The sequence below is a fragment of the Mastigoproctus giganteus genome, chromosome 14 (assembly GCF_048544385.1).
Source record: "Mastigoproctus giganteus isolate SK-2022 chromosome 14, ASM4854438v1, whole genome shotgun sequence".
NCBI lineage: Eukaryota > Metazoa > Arthropoda > Arachnida > Uropygi > Thelyphonidae > Mastigoproctus > Mastigoproctus giganteus.
Window position 1 is genome coordinate 81021484 of NC_143588.1, and position 17557 is coordinate 81039040.

General features: G+C 35.6%; 1 protein-coding gene across 3 annotated transcripts in view; it reads left to right on the top strand.

The window, feature by feature from the left end:
* The window catches only part of LOC150075290 (carcinine transporter-like), a 150303-nt gene that overhangs the window by 27150 nt on the left and 105596 nt on the right, over positions 1-17557 (top strand). Inside the window, exon 1 of one of the 3 annotated variants that reach the window (XM_090389241.1) lies at positions 4116-4204. The exons of the other annotated variants lie outside the window; for them this stretch is intronic. The gene's annotated coding sequence lies outside the window, so the exon portion shown is untranslated. Of the gene's footprint in view, positions 1-4115; positions 4205-17557 lie in introns of those variants that run through there. 3 annotated transcript variants of the gene reach the window in all.

Genomic DNA, 17557 nt, shown 5'->3' on the forward strand with positions numbered 1-17557 from the left:
ATTTATTTTTACAGGGTGTATTTCGGACATGTTTTCATAATGCTTTGAAGGTTACCGCGTTTGCTATAGATTAACATTTATTTTAGCCTTTATTATGGCTTCTGCAAGTTGAATAAGTGCTAAAAGTAAATGTATTGAAACCGGCAAGAAAAGTTTGTGACATTTTAACAGAAGATGAAACTTGATAAGCTTCAACCGGAATCAGTTAAGATACATAAATCGAAAATAAAGTTTACTGTGCTTTTTTCATATATTTTATTGGCATATTTATTTCTCCCTAACGCTCCTATAAGGAGGCTTAGAGGGGAACAGGCATTCTGTGTGTTATCAAACGCTCAGACTAAAACACTGATGGATCGAATATCTTTCTATTTCACAAGACTTAGGAGAAGTCCGGTTGGCTGCCTCCTTAAAATCCACTCGTGCACGTCTTCTCGATGATAAGTCCTGTTACGTCACTTAGGTGGCAACGAACGTGTAGAGTGGTCCTCTTCAAGACGCCAGGTCAGCATGAAGAGGAAAAGACCAAACCCTCCAGCACATGACAGCGCGACGAAACAAATTGCCCTCAGTCCCCAACATCTTTCACTCCCCCTCTTACGGCAGCGAGAGGATCAGAGTGGAAGCAGAGGGTGCTAAGAATCTCTGGGTACGACCAGGCTGCCATGCACGGAAACTGAACTTGGCCTGTTGCAACGTAAGATCGCTCATCGGTGAAGACTAGATATTAGAGCTGGAAAAGGAATTAGAAAATGTGAATTTCTAAGAGGTACAAGCTATAGGTTATAATGATTTATGCACCAACATCGAGCCATGAGGATGAAGAGGTTGAAGAAATGTACACCGAAATTGAGAGTCTTTTAGATGAGCAGAAAACCCACTACACTATCATTATGGGGGACCTCAATGCTAAGGTTGGAAAGAGACAAAACAGCGCGGAAAGAGGAACTATAAGAAATTTTGGAATTGGTGAAAGAAATGAAAGAGATGAAAGACTTGTGAAATTTTCAGAATCTGGAGGATTGTAAGTAATGAACACTTTTTTTCAAGAACAGGGTGAACAGAAAGTGGACATGAACGAGCCCAAATGGATTAACAACTAATGAAACCGACTTCGTCCTCACTAACAGAAGATATTCCCTGGAATACTGGATTTTGAAATTGCTAAATAGGGTTGCCGGGCTAACACCTACAATCTCAAAATTTGTTCTGGTCACCAATCTTAATATGCTTCCTTGGAGGTATCACATCATCTCTAGGAACCTTCTTACCCTCTCTCAGCTTCCATCCGGAAAACTGAGCTCACCTGATATATGGGATATCATCGTTGTACCTAGAGACCATCAGATAGAAAAAGATGCCAGACCAACACATCCCCATACAGATCAAAGCTGCGTAACATGTCCTGCCTGGACAACATGTTTCCAGATAACTCCTTCCAAATATTGAATAGATTAGCCATAGACGTCGAGAAGCTCTGCAAGGACAGAACCTACAGATCTTCCATTCTTGCAGACATGTATTCCCTCGTCATGCTCTTAGGTGGACTCTCTGAGATGCCGCGCTATCCACGCTCTGATGTATCTGTATGTACTTTTATATGTTGTATCTTTATGTTTATGTATCTTCACTAGAGACTGTTTAAGGCCATGTATTGTATCTGGGTTCTGTACATAATGCATTTGTCTGTCACTTTTTTTATTTAATATTTGTATATAACTCGTGTCCTCTAGCTGCAAAGGAACATTTCTTCGGAAATAAATTGATATTAATAATAATAATATATCATGAATGATGTTACCGTCCTGAACAAGGTAAATGTTGGAAGTGATCACAGAATGGTAAGATGCACACTTGATATATATGTAAGAAAAGAAAGGAAAAAACTGACTCGAGTAAATAATACGAATGTCTTTGAGATAACAGAAGAGGAGAAAAAGCAGTATGTACTGGAACTTAAGAACAAGTTTGAGCTTCTGCAGACTGCTCAGGACCAAGGTATCGACGAGGAATATTACAACTTTCTGAAACTGATAAAGCCCAAGAAACCTATAGGTAAAAAGAAATTCAAAGAAGAAAAAATTAGTCAAGAAACACTTGTCATGATGAACCGAAGACGACAAATGAAGAGCAAGATAAACACTGACAAGGAGAAAATTGAGTATATTGAGTTATGCAAAGCCATTAGAAAGAGACTCAGAGAGGACATAAGCAGATTTAACACAAGAAAAGTAGAACAAACATTAAGGAAAACAAAGGACTTAAATCAGCAGCCATCAGCAGTAATACAGAAAGATAAATGATACTGAAACTGAAGAATAGCGATGATGTACTTATAAATAGCAGAGAAGGCATACTTCAAATAGTAGAAGATTACTATAGAGAATTATACAAGGAACGAGAGAATGATGCCAGCAGTGGGGAAGATGGATCGCAAATTAATAACACATACGACATACCCGATATCCTCCCTGATGAGGCAGAACGTGCGTTGAAGAAAATGAAGAATCAGAAAGCCCGGGGGGGGAAGATGAAGTTACTGTAGAGACTCCTATTTTCTATGGGATCTTAGTCTTACTAACCGCGGTACTTTTCAGCAGTCCCCGTGACTGGGGATTGATTCCGAAATAATACAGAAAGCAGGCAACACACCAAAACATAAAAGAAATGAAAAGTTATAATAGGAATTTCAGAGTAATTGCAACAACCAACATTTGATAAAAATAAGGAGACTTTTAAAGTTCTTCTATTATATTCCCTTACCACCCTATCATTTGGAGTCATTATGCTTATTGACTGTCAGTTTTAAGAAGTCTGATAGTTTTATGGGGAAACTGTATGTAGTTTCGTCTGATTTTATTTTATTATTATTTTTTGTTTTGTTCCCTCTGCAGGGGATTTAATCCCCTTAAGACAATCGTTCTAAAGAAAGACATGATGTTATCTTTCAGCCAGCAAGTTGTTAATTACTGGAGTATGTTACCTCCTTGGATAGTTGAGGCTAATAGCTTTGGGAAATGCAAATGTCAACCGGATAGTTACCTACGTGAGGAGGGAAACACTAATACAATACTCTAAAAAATGAATCATTTAATACTCCAGTAAAATACTCTAATAAATGAATCATTTAATACTCCAGTAAAATACTCTAATAAATGAATCATTAATACTCCAGTAAAATACTCTAAAAATATAATTTCATACTCTAGTGAAATACTGTTAATAAATTACTTAATAAATATAATGTAATACTTCTAGTGAAATACTGTTAATAAATCTGCAATTGATGTTAAATGAAAATTATTTATATGAAAACTGCACATTATATTAATTTCAGTAATATAATTATACATTTTGTAGTGAAAAATATATCACTAGGTATGGTCAGTAATTTACTTGTTGACGAGACAAACCATTAATTTCTTCTACCACCCTTCCTCTCAAGTCCCAGGTAGAAAATCGACCTCGGACGAAAACTGTATAGATTTTCCTACACACCATGCCCAAGAGAAAAGGATTAAGTGAGCATTATTGGATGCATACATGTGCCTGTATTATACAAGATGAAGTTTCGTTAAAACTACAATATAATGAAGTTAAATGAGTATTTCCTTAGTTCTCCGTATGAGCAATTTACACTTCCATTAAAACTAATTAATATAAGTGAAATTTTGTTATTTTAGATATCGAGATGGGAAATTTATTAATGCCTTATATGATTTCATTATTTTTCTTTCCGCCGTACAATCCGGTTTCTATCCTCTGCAAATCTCTGTACTTTCCATCTTCCCACAAATGTGTTAAGTTGCTGCAGAGGTTGTGCTTTCCTCGAAAAGACTTGAATCAACCGATATCTACGTTTAGAAATTCCTAACGTGATTAATTGGTTAAATCTTGAGACAATACTCTAAGAAAAAAAAAAAGTGGGGATGGGGGGGAAGTTACGTCCATTAGCTTCATATGCATGACAACATAGCGCCGAAGGCACCATCGGGCATTTCTCTGTATATTGCAACACCAACGTCAGTACAGATGGGTGGTTTTCCGGTGTGTGTGTGCGTCGGCCTTGTGATGATGCTGGTGAAATACAAAGTAAGTCAGAATGACAGCCACAACCTGAACGCACGATGATAGGTTTGGTCAGAGGTGACAGGTAAGGGGTGCCTAGTCGTGAGCGTGGACTATTAGATCTCAAGAAACTTCAGTAAGAACTTTGTACTCTTGTTTTTTAATTTTTTATATATTCATGTTTTTACTAGTAGAATATCCATTTGATACAAGTAATTGGCAAAAAAATAATAAGATCCCGTGATAGATATATAAAATATAATAAAAATAATTTAGAATTAAAACAATGGGATTTTCCTAATTATTAAGGAACTCACTTTTTTCATATATATATATTATATGAGAAAGTGAGCTCCTTTATAGAAAATAATTATACACCACTGATTCCCTCTTGTGCCGGTCCTAGTATGCTGATGTTATTTTATGTTATGCTTAATTTGTAGTCTTATTTGTTTTAATTACGATTAACTTTCTATTCTGATATTTTGTTTTTAATAGTTATTCTGTAGCTGAAACTTTGTATTTCTGTGCTTGGTCACTTGTTAATGTTTGGTAAGATTCCTCTGGTTAACTGTGCATGGAATCACAAATGTATACGATTTAACTTATTAAAGATTTTTTTTATTATTATTATTAAATAAGTTTAGATTAACTCATAAATCGAATTTTAAATTGTCAATTCGTTAGAGGCGATATGTCGCTTCAACGAAACCAAAGATTCGACCTGGAAAATGAGAGAAAGTCGTAAAATCTGTAATAATATTTCAATCATTTTCAAGTTTTTTTTGCACAGAGAATAATATTTATTATAATTTTATTTTTTATATATTTTTTCCTATAATCTATTTTTGACTGGGTTCGACACTAGCGCCGAACGACTAACAGTGACAACTCTACTCGTAAAATGAAGTGTAATGAAACTGCTTTGGAGAATTTGCGAACGCATCAAAATAAGGAAAATTATACGTATAATGATAAACAGACATCGCGTGTTTTTGTCATTTGTGCTTTACCTGTATTTTTACGCGTCTATCGAGGCCAAATTCTTGGTTGATATCAATCTGCTTTTATATCTGCGATACATTTTACCAAAGTGTTTCTTAGGCCTTAAAAAAACAACCTGCATTTCAGGCTTAGTTACTGGATATTATGGCAAGTATTATTATAAAATCGAACAGGTTCGAAATGTGCACTTTTTCGACCAAAACTATCCAGCATAGATGGAGTAGAAGATATAAACGAAAGCCATAGTAGTTAAGTTACCGGTTCTACTTGAGTAACTACAAGCAAATTGACTGCGACCTATTTGCACAGCTAGTTTCCCACTAACACCAATGGTTACGTAGTTATCAAGAGACCGGATTTGAAGGTAATTGAACAAATTCGTTAAGGTATTTTTGATTAAAGTGCAGATAATCAAAACGTAATAAGTTGCATAAAATGTTTTCTTTCGATTGAAGAACGCATAGCTTTAAGCTTTAAATATTGACCTAGTGTATGACAGTGAAAGGAATGATTTGGCCCCAACATTTGCGGGGTTCTATAAATCTTATTATGATAATTATTTATGTATTTTAAAAATACGTACTTAAAGTTGAGAAGTAAATTTAATGCTGTACATAAAATGATATTACCCGATTATAAAGTGTACAGTGAAATCAAACTACAGGACATTTAGAGAGAAAGTTTTTGCTTTTTCTATTTTATATTGCGAGAGAGCCCCTGCAGAAAGCATAGTATTCATAATTTTATAATAGCTTTTAAATTGTTGCAACGAATTTAAGATAAAGAAACTGAATTAATTGAAATTTCTAAAATACGATTTATATTAAATAAATACAATGTATATTAAAAGTCTGTCACAACGAGCTTCAAGAAGTTACATTGCGATCACGTTCATTTGTCTTTATATTTTAAAATAATTTGGCGTGTGTCATTCGAAAACTTTTTGAGAAGCACAGAAGAGTGTTATGTGGGGGGGGGGGGGGATTAGGAATCAGTTTATGGAAAAGATTGGTACTAGTTTGGAGTGTGGTTCTTTATGAAGCAGCGATTGGCGTTAGATTGGTTAGTTGCAGCCCCGATTGAAGAGGGTTTTAAGAATTTCTCCATGTTCCACTTATCACTCTACAAATGAGTGATAAGTGGCGTTATTAAAAGGTCACAGTTATTAAAAAGTTGTTTTTTTTTTCCTCGTATTTGCAGTACAGTACAATGCATTTTGTATTTGCAGTAACAGCACAATGTATTTGATATTTGCAGCAATGGATTATATTTTATTTGAATGCTCTTTACCTGTTGAAAATTTTTCGTCATAAGCAATTCTTTTTTTCACTGATCTAGAGGAGCATCGAGTTCTTCGTTAGCTAATAACGAAAAGCTCATTTTCATTTTATAATGTTGCATTAAGCCTAAACGAATTGAAAAACAATAAAATAAAGAAAGAAGGAACGACTTATTTTGGATGATTCACAAGACACCATCCACTTGAGATGAATTTTCCCTCATTTTTGTTTATTGCAGATATAATTTAAAAGTCAGTATCTCAAATCTCAATTGTCTCCATTTTCGAATGTGGATATTGCATAGTTCTGAACCAATTTTTTGATTAGAAATTACCAATAATAACAAAAAAGAAGGGTATAGGCCTTATAAGTTTCATCAAGCTATAAATACAAATTTTGCACTAGCATTTTCGTTTTGCAATTCAGTTGATTGCCCAAAAATGTTTACTGGGTAAGTTGGGGGGGGGATGAATCACACAGGACGTTTCAAAAGCCCTTATTCATAGTGACCATGACGAGTAAAGAAATGACTGTTATGTTTATACTCCAGTACGATCACGTTGAACAGAAAAGTTTACAACTAATCATTTGACAAGAATATTATTAACCGTATTTATTTGTCACTTGGATTTCAACCAAGATCAACTCAAACGTTTTTATTATTTATTTTTGCATGACCACACGGCTACATCAGTCCCCAGAACTAATGAGAACTGGTGTATAATGTTTGTATGTGTTGGATAAACTTTTAACAAAAATATATTTAATCTTGTTTTTTTTTTTTTTTTTCCAAATATTAGTTTTCCAGTTAATACAAAGTGGGCACAAATCTGATTTACTAAACTATAACCTTACTGTGTAAATAAAGTAAATGATACAAGAAACCACTTCCAGGTGATAGAGAATATTTTAAAGTTTTTATTCACCAACCAGGAAATGTGCGCACTACCGTAGATGGCAGCATAATCACAAACTTGCAATAATGGCGGAATTTGGCTCTTTGTGCGATGAGTTACCCCAAAGTGTGAGGACCTTTCTTCTTTGAAGAAGCTACCGTCACAAGCATCGTGTATTTAAGACATGTCACAGAATTTCCAACAAGACGGCGCTCCGCCACTTTACCACAAAGAAGTTGGTGTATAACTGAACAGCATTTCCTGGGAAGTGGATTTGAAGAAGAGTACCGATTTTGTGGCCCCATACGATGAGCTGATCTGACTCCTTAGATTTTACTCTTTGAAAGTGTATGTTTCACCTATATTTGGAACCGTTATGGAACTTAAACAATCGTGAAAGTCGGCCTCGTCGACATGATTATGTTGTGTCAAATATGGGAAGAACTGGATTAGAGTTTGGACATGTACAGAGTAACTAAATACAGTTAGAGTTGAAGCTACGTCTTTATTTTCAACGATGAATTAAAATACTTCTAATTACGCTTTAATAAAAGATAGCCATAGATTGTTCAATTCTCCTGATAAGATTCAAGAGAGTTGGAGGATTACTATATTCATCTTGTGATGGTAAAGCACTTAAAAAATTTGCGAAAATCCCTGCTCAACATAGGTAGGTTTCTGATGGAATCCGTCTGTTATCCGATTATCAATATATCGATATGTTAAAAACTAGGATTAATACTTTCCCTTCTTTTGTGAGATAATCTTCAGAAGAGTGCGAGACCGAAATTGAAGAACTGGATGTCCAGCATCTGAGACATCGACACATATTGTACAAAGCTGTCATCGATCTCATGATGTTCGTGTTAAGCGACACGATGCAATAATGAACATCATGGAGAGCATGCTTGTCCAAAAAAAAATGACAGTAAAGGAACCGTATTATACTACCTTTGAGGTGGAAGAAAACCTGATTTAGTTTTCTTTAGGCAGGTAAGACTTATATTGTGGATGCTCAGGTAGTAAGCAGTAGCTTAGCCAGAACCATCAACTTAAAGTAGATTATTATAGAAATAATATTGACTTAATATAGTAAATACTCGAGAATTTGGGGCAGTGGCTGTAGTTATTTCGGCGACCGTCTCCTTTCAAGGAGTTAATCTCCGAGATTATTATAGAAATTTTGTATAAACTGCTGAATTGAGAGTTTTAGCACTTTCCCACCTTGACATTAAAATTATAGCTTTGCGTGCCGTGCAGGGACCCCTCACGGGATGGTGGGTTTTGGCACCCTATGACTGTTTAGCTGATTGTCTGTAGCGTGGCCTGCCATAGTCAGTTAATGTATCTTTATGTTAACAAAGTAAGGAAAAATTTAAAAAAACATGCCAACATCGAACACCACTAATTAAAACTTGAAGATATCCTCTACTACCTAGACGTGGTTTCTGGTGTGTATCACATAAGTCATTCACAAAATAATATTTTAGTTTTGTAAAGGAAGTTTGTGGACAACCTGAATTTTTCAATTGGAGAGTTTCCACTAGTTGCAGCAGGGACTGTGTTTCTACACTTAGTTCTAGCACAGGGTATCCGATCCGCGGGCCACTTGCGGCCCATTCATATTGTTCAGCCTGCGACCATGTAGGCCCTTCCCACCCGAGCTTAAAACTAGCATATGACAAAATGTTCTTTAAACTGAATTAAAAATAAACAGAAATCCTAATTAGAAAAATGCATAATTACTTGGAAGGGTGCGGTCCGCGACATCCAGTATTTTATCCGTTTCGGGCCCCCCTCGACCAGAAAAAGTTGGACGTCCGTGTTCTAGTCGCACCAATGAATTTTTTGATGAAATGAGTGATCTTTAGCAAAAATACCGTGCTTCAACAAAAAAAAAAAAAAGAAGAAAAAAAAAGTACGCCGGGGGGTAAAGAGTTCTAGGAGCGGGAAACAATCGCAGCTTTATTTTGTTTCTTTTATTTTAAGGATCGATAAGAAAACAGTGTAAATAGTGCGTAACCCATCATTTATTTGTATTAATTACATTAATAGTGTAATTACATTAATAATGTAAACAATGTAATTCCCAAGGAAGTTAACTCTCCCCCCCCACGCTCTTATTTACCTGTGATTGCTCTGTGAAGTGCAATTTTCGTTACGATTTTCATCACAGTTCATTGTATAGCAATCCATCACCTAGTTTCGTTTGCCCGGAAGCAGTGAAACAACTGGACTTACCAACTCCTGCAGCAAGTAGGCTTGCTCCTTTATTTCAGGTTGACTTGTCCTAAAATGGTCATGTGTCCTTTTTTAAGAGTCCTAATAAATGGTGGCAATAAGTTTCATATCGGTTTTATGTATACGATATTTGTTAACTGCTCTGCGAAACAACATTTTGAATTAGAACCATCAACTTAAAGTAGATTATTATAGAATAAGATAATTAAAATTGTGAAATACTAGTTTCCAGGAGGAAAAAAAAACATGTGACTGTGGCCTGAGACTAACTCAGCCATTATAAAAAAACTCCCTCTTCGTGTCATTGACGGGATTCGAACTCAAGCCTTGGTGTGAGTTCTGTGCGTTATGTCTTCAGGAAAATTTATTGTATTAAAAAGATTATTAAAGTTTCTTTTATATTTTGATGCATTCTAAGGTGGTCAGAAATTATCTTCATCCTAAATGTTTTTTTTTCGGCAGCTGTTATACCAACTGCTACAGTTAATAATCGGCAGTGGCTTACGGCTTCTTTCTAGTTCATTACAATTTTTTTTTTTTTTTTTTTTTTGAACAGGGTGGGTATTCAGAGATTAATTAGTTTGAACATTTTCAATCCGAACTACACTAAAACAGAAATTTAGTAACTTATTTTTAGCTGCATTAGCATATACTGTATTCTTAAAGCGGCGGTTGTTTTCAGACATCCGTCCGTCTGTCTGCCAGTCCACATGTAATAACCCAACTCGTAGTGGATGGATTTTCATGAAATTTTATTTTTGGTCTTTTAGTAAGATTTAATGCGTTTCTGCGCATCCGCCATATTTCTCATTCCTTCCTCATTTTAAAATGAGGAAGGAATGAGCAATATGGCGGATGCGCAGAAACGCATTGTTATTACGTTGAGAGTATCTACAGTGAAGTGAAAACAATTACTTTCATATATTATTAGTTAGTCAATTAATTGGAAACAAGCTAATATTATGTCTCAATGTAAATAATAATTTTAATTTACATTGAGACATTCACTTTACGTGTACGTAATAGAATAAATTATTAATTTTGTAAAAGCTATGGGTGATATGTCACTTTCCAACTTATTTATACTGTGCATACATGGATACATATACAAATTTACATGGATATAAATATTCTGTGTGAATACTTTTCCATTTCGTTTACAGTGCGCTCCTGTTTTCCCAACGGGATAATCCCTTTAATTGCCACAGATTATCGCTGTAAGTCAAGAATGGATCCAAATTATAGTGATCCATAAGTGACAAAACCGTGCGCTGTCTTGATGGGTGTTTGAATTACGAGGGATGGTCAGTAAACAGTTGAGGGTTGCCTGAAAATAAATTATATACTACTGGTTCAGAGTTATGAGCCAGATGGTGATGTACTGTAATACTCAGCAGTAGCAGCTGAGATACGATGGCATTCGCAGTTAAGGAACATCCAAATACTGTATATCTTAGAGTAAAACAATTGTCAGTGCAGCCATGGAATTTCGCGTTTCGGCGAAGATCAGAAACAACTTTAGATGGACTGTCTGCAACATCTGATGAGAAATGAAACTTAAATGTGTATCCTTTGATTACGTTGTGACCATGGTTGAGACGTAATTCAAACACTATGAACTGTTGGCTTGCATTGTGTTCAAATTTTGTACCATGACAGCTAAAGCCAGGTGGCGTAATATACTGAGTCTGTAAATTATATGTATTGTGTGGTCGATTCATCTATTTCTCTGGATGAAAAGCCCAAGTTTCCGCATTTAAAAAACCTCGCAGTACTCTGCCGAGACCAACTGACTTGGCCGTAGTGTGAAAACATTTCATAAAAGTAGTTTTCAAATTCATCGCTTGTATTCAGAGACAAGCAACGCAGTGGAGCTGAAACAAAAAAAAAAAAAAAAAAAAAAAAAAATTAAAAACACAGAAAAGAACACGTTCATGTGTTTCGACTTGTAGGTTCAATGGCATTTCATGTGTCAGAGAGAAAGCAGTAAGTCGGGTTGATAACCAAAATCCTCTACGGTGATCCATGACGTGCCTTGACTTGAAAGTGTTAAATCATTAACTACGCAAGTCTCACCTCACGCTGCTCAACAAATCGTTACCATCACGTGGTACGGTTTTGGAAGACTTCTTGAGTACATTACCTAATTCGGGGACAGCGAACCAATGGTCTTTAATTTAAAGACCAATGGTCTATCAGACCAAAAATTCACAAAAATCTTACCGCGCACAGCGTTAGAGTCATACTTGCCTATTGACAACGTCAAATTGATTATTTCTTGCATTCACTGTAATTGAACAAAGGGCTAATACAAGTCCATTACATCTTGGTTTTGGAAATATTGTGAATAAATTGAAGTCTTGCCGTTTTAATTTTTCCCACGTTAATGCTAAAATCACGAAGTTTAAAATACTCTGAATTTTAGCACTCAAAGAATTACCGCGTCCTTTACCCTCAATTAAACACGAACGTGTGCTCTATCGGTATAAATGTTGGAATGAAAGGAATTTAATACAATTTCAAAGCGAGATGCCAAAAGACAAGAATTTTCGACACCATTTTTGACTTAATAGTTTTTAAGATAAATTAGAATCCCGCTAATTACAAACAAATTTTTAAATGAATTTTGTGATCATACCGTATTACATGCAAGCGCCTCAATCAAAGATGGGTAATCAGTGAACTACAGACATCTGGCTGGAATTAAAAGAAGAAGAAAAAAACTTGATGGCAAACAACCATTTCTTTTGCAGTAATATCAGTGGATGGCGGAAAGATTGGTTCCAACTGGGCCTAGGAGATTTATTTTAATTCATTACCTCCCCCAACTCCATGAGTGGCATTTCCAATTTATTATTCCCCCATCCCTCTAGCGATTTTAATATGCATTATTTTCTTCTCTTCTTATATGATTATGATTTACAAGGTGTTTTTGAAGTGGGTGAAGGACTTTATAAACAATAACTTGTTGGTTGATCTTTGTGAACTCTACTTGACTGGATTTAAAAATGTACATATACATAGGGCAAATATTGTACAGTACATTCACAGACACAGGCGTTCATATTAATAGTTAATTTTTTTAGAGTGTAATTCTAAACTTCGAATTCGGCTGCAAATTCATATGACCTGGTTATTGGTCTGTTGAATACCATTGCTAATTAACGATGAAGAATGGTTTTCTTAGAGTTTCATTACTCACGTTAATTCAGTGTTTCATCTTTTTTATGAATGAGTGTAACTTGATTGTTGACAGTGAGAATCCATCTGATTCTTCCTCTTTGGTGACATGCATGAAATGAATTTATCTCATGGTCATTTCGGAATTCATGGCAGCAAATGACCTTGCGTATTATTTTTTTCCTCGCAAAATCTTGAGAAGGGTGGAGTCGAATTATGACGTCATTTGAATGACCTCCATATTTATATTTTATTTTTCGACTGGCACGGATAACAAGTTAGCTTGGCTGGCCTTGTCATTAGTCTGTACAAAGCTCACTGTGGTAAAGAAACAAACTTAATCAATACAAGACGCTCATTTTCTTCCTCTCTCTGGAAAAACGAGATATTTTCAAGGAAGCATAGTTAGCTGGCAACGGAAAATGTTTGTAATTATGGCTGACGACACGAAACACAAGGTTTCTCAGAACTATGATTGTACACCGTAAGCGCAAGGTCACCTGTTGTGTTATATACAGGTTATTGCCATTGTATATAGAGCGGGCGGCATTGGTTGAGGTTAATCTGTTTTATAAAATTATCCAGAAAACTTTTCCTGCATTTTGAATTGGCCGGATTGTTTTAAGTCATAGAAGACTTGCCGAGACCGGCTGTTCGTCATATGTGACTGATTGGTTTAATAGTTGTCCCAGAAAACTATCCGAATTATAACAGGCTCGTGTGAGCTTGACCGAACCCGTGCTGTAAAATGTGTATAATTTTAAGTTCGTCCATATGTTTTTCATAGTGACAAACCGAAGTTTTCTAATGGGGAAATCCAGCTACCTCTGCCTAATAGACCAACTCAGTACATATATAAAAATCCTACAAAAAGTTGCTGCTCTAATCGTGGACGGAATTCGAACTGTAATCCAGGATATTTGAAAAACTGATACAGTGTGATTTGATCATTACCTGTGAACTTTGTCTTTTACAGTTTAACGTTGTTTTCCCTGTTATCTGATATTTACTCATATACTTGTTGAAGAAATACAGGCCGAGTAGCCTGTATTGATTCAACATTTAGTGCTATCCATCAGTAACAACTAATAAAATTAAATAACTGAGGAAAGACGTCAGTAGTACCAATATGACGACGAAATATGGTGTTGAGAAATCGATAATTTTGGACCTCAGTCAATCAAATCAGTGATTAAAATAAGATTGATATTGATATATATTATTTGCCATGTTGAAAGAAGTGGATAATATTGATGGTTAATAACGTCTATCATAATTTTATACTCCTTCATAAGAAGAAAGATCAAATTATGACAGGCGTACACTCTAACATCAGCACGAGATGCCCAGCCTGCATCTCGGGTTTAACGCGATGTTTATCTTTCACATCTTATACTACAGAAGTTGATGTGGCCTTATTCAGGGCTCGACAAATACGGTCGCCATGGCGACCAGCATTTTACAAATCAGTCTAGCGGTTGTGAGGTTGAACTATCAGTTCTTTGTTGTTTAGCTGTTGCTGTATTCTGTACGTATCTTGCAATGTTTTGATTTTCGACAAAGGTACAGTGCGATGGACTCATAGTACGGACGCTAAACTATCAAGCAACATTTTGTGGACGAATCTTACTGGTTGAGAGAATATGGCCAAGAATAATAGCCAAACCAATCATATCCACCTTTCGTTAGGATAGCTTGAAAATGAAAGTTAGCTGGAGAGCATTTTGTAATTAGCTCCTTCTTCAACATCAGTGCAGCAAACTTTATTGAAAGTGGAACACCAAATAAATATTCGAAGACTATTCATTAATGACAATATTATACTGTTTAGATTAGGGAGCTTTATTCACATTCACGATGATCGTAACTCTCGAATTGATCCGGTAATTTACCATCTCTTTTACTTTATTGATTTCTTTGTTTCGGTACGCTGTTAATAGTAAAGATATCATTTATAACTTTAGATAAAAGTTAATCACGTAAAAAATGTAAAAACTTTTAATTTTCACACAGTTTAAATTAGCAACGGATCTCCAACATATAGCTTGAGGTCGATTGATGGCATTATATAAATTTAACTGTAACAAGTATAGTATGTCCCCCCCCCCATCTCCTCCACTCCTAGTGACTAGATATCGAACAGTTTTTTCAAGGCCCTGGTCATGTTCCTTTCCATGAAATATTTGTTTAGCAATTTGTGTTTCATTAGTTCGGTTGAATCAGATGGGGAAAGTTAGAATATTTATTCTAGGAATACAGATGTGGACAGCAGATACGATGTACATTGGCGCCATATTGGCGTCAGAATTTTAGAACCTCGTCCCACTCGTACTGCCCGATACAGTGACTCAGTCCAGCATGTTCTATAAATCCTAGAATGAGTAGTATAATGTTAAGACTCGTTTGGGTTGCAAGGGTGTGCTAAGGAGAGGAAAGTGTGGTTTGAGTATTTTGTGTGATCAGAGTGCAAAAATTTTAGCATTTCTTAGACTAGTCAAGTTTACGGCCTCAAAGCGAACTGACCCTAGCTGAGCTGTTAAACATATACGTAGTAAAAATTGGGGGAGTATCATTATTGATACACTACTCTGCATTTTGAAAAAAATTCACTGATGTTTTCTTAGAAAGGGTGTTTGTGAATCATTTTCTAATACTGATTTCAAAAAGGACTTCCATTTGTTTCCAATGTCAGATTTCTTTAAAAATCACTAAAGATAATTTGATTTTTCACAAACTTTTATTAATGTTTGCAGCATTTGTGCACTGAAATTATAAAAAAAAAAATGCTACTTTTACCAGACTTTTATATTTAAATACATGTTGAAAACACTATTAAAAAGGGGAGTGTGGAAAAAAGTCTACTAAACACTCACTCACCTCTCATTTTAAAAACTGATCAACGATGGGTCATATTCGTTTCTTTGGTTTTCTTGCAGATCCTTCTACTTTACAGTTCCTCTTCAGCATCCAGTAATAGTCAGCCCTCATGTTGATATTTTACCTCTCCTGGTACCTCATCTCCATGTTTTTAATGTTCTGGTGAAACCTCTCACCCTGTTCTTCGCTAACATTTCCTAGCTTTTATGGGAAATAATCGATGAGGGAGTGCAAAAAATGTACCTTGACACTCACGTTGCATATCAGCTTCTTGAATCTTCCCAAAATATTTTCTACTATATTCTTGTAGTCTGGATTCTTGTTGTTCCGTAAGAAGTTCTCTACAACCGGCCTGAAGCTAATCCATGCCTGTTTTTCTATTTTATTTATAATTCCTAGAAAAGCTTCTCTTGGGTGATCAATGGGAATTTAGTACAAAGATAGTTGAAGCAAGGACCTTCATTGATGAAACAGTTTATGAAAGCTTTCACAAGCTGTTTCTTCAAACCCAGTTTGATGTGCAAGGGTAGAATGAGGACAGTTTTGGGGTCTACCAGTGGTTTGTGAACTATGTCGTTTGATCCAGGCCCCTCTTTGGCCAGACCTTGACATCGCATTGTTTACTCCTTGCCCGACTGTCTCACTCACACAGAAAGCAAGACATTTTTGTGTAGCCAGATTGATGTCCAAGTAACATACCTCTCACTTTAAAGTCAGCACAGACCAATCAACCATGTTCTTCATACTTAATATTTGTCAACAACTTCTTCAAGTTCTCATGTTTCTTACAAATACACAGAGTAAGCTACTGCAATTGGCTCATATTTATTTCCATTGTGGATCACCACACCTTTGAGATTCCTCTTTGATGAGTCAATAAAAACTTTCCACTGTGTAGAATTGTAACTAATTCCTAAATAGTTCATTAAGTCATTTATATTACTGCAAAAAAACATAGAATTGCCCTTAGAAAAGTAGGGGACAAGTTCTCTTTCTTTGTGTCAGTACCATGAGAAAAACGTCTTGTGTGCTAGAGGATTTTTGACTGAAGTCTAGAATCAAGGAGTTCTGCAGATTCCTTTGGTAAATTTAAATCTCTTACCAGATCATTGAGTTCATGCTGTGAAAACTGTTGAGGACTGGACTCAAATGTCTCCAGGCATGTAGACTTCAGTATCATCTTCAAAAGCTTCACTTTCTGCTGCTATATTCTCCAATATAAGTGGAAGGCATGGAATCGGCAGGTTATCTCCACGTGGAACCGGCCTAATAGCTGATGTAATATTAGGATGCACAATACCCTTCTTACTCTTTGCATTGTATCCGTATGCATTAACTAAGCAAAAGTAACAGTCATCACAGTGGTTTGTAGGCTCCCACCAAATCATGAGAATTGCAAATGGCATAGCCTTCTTTTTGTCATTTTTCCATAATCTCAATGCTTAAACATGAGTTCAGCAAACTTTACGTGGAGCCCATTGTTTATCTTGGTCACCGAGTTTCATTCCAAAATAAGCACAATATACATTTTTTTACAAATTCTGTAATACCTTGTCTTTGCTTGAGGACTTCTTCAAATATAACAAAATAAGTTTGGATTGTTCAAACACTTGCGTGAAGACATTTTACTCACCTTTTCGAAAAAGTTTGACACAACTTCAAACATAAACTAAGCTGCAATGATAAACACTGCTGCATGGAGCTCTCAAGGTCAGGAAACAAATGACTGAAAGCAAAGTTGCCAAAAATGTGAAGATTTACTTTACAAATTCCCAGCATTTACTCCTAACTGAATATATTGAATAATAGAACCCATGGCATCAACTGATTTGTGAAAAATGGTACGTAATAGAAAAAAACGAATTACATTTCTGAAATTAGCAAAAAAAAAAAAAAAACTGAGTTAAAAAGAGCTATTAGTTTACAAACATTGAAGACCATGATGCAGAGTAGTGTAATTAGTGAAACTTGGGGTGGGGGATAGAAAGATAACCGATTATAAAGATGGTG